Here is a 392-nt window from a genome sequence, read left to right as displayed (position 1 = left end):
CCCCCTCTCTCTACCCCTCGTCTCTCTCTTTCTCTCTCTCTACCCCTCTCTCTCTCTTTACCCCTCGTCTCTCTCTTTCTCTCTCTCTACCCCTCTCTCTCTCTTTACCCCTCATCTCTTTCTCTACCCCTCCCTCTTCTCTCTCTCTCTCTCTCTCTCTCTCTCTACCCCTCTTCTCTTTCTCTCTTTCTCTCTCTCTCTCTCTCTCTCTCTCTCTCTCTCTCTCTCTCTTTCTCTCTCTCTCTCTCTCTTTCTCTACCCTCATCTCTCTCCCTCTCTCTAACCCCTTCTATCTCACTCTCTCTCATTCGCTCTACCCTCTCTCTCTGTCTCATTCTCTGCCCCCTCTCTCTCTCTCTGTCTCTCATGCTCTGAAATGTGAGGTTTTCGCT

Source organism: Oncorhynchus kisutch, linkage group LG4 (assembly GCF_002021735.2).
Source record: "Oncorhynchus kisutch isolate 150728-3 linkage group LG4, Okis_V2, whole genome shotgun sequence".
NCBI lineage: Eukaryota > Metazoa > Chordata > Actinopteri > Salmoniformes > Salmonidae > Oncorhynchus > Oncorhynchus kisutch.
This window is presented reverse-complemented; position numbering follows the sequence as displayed.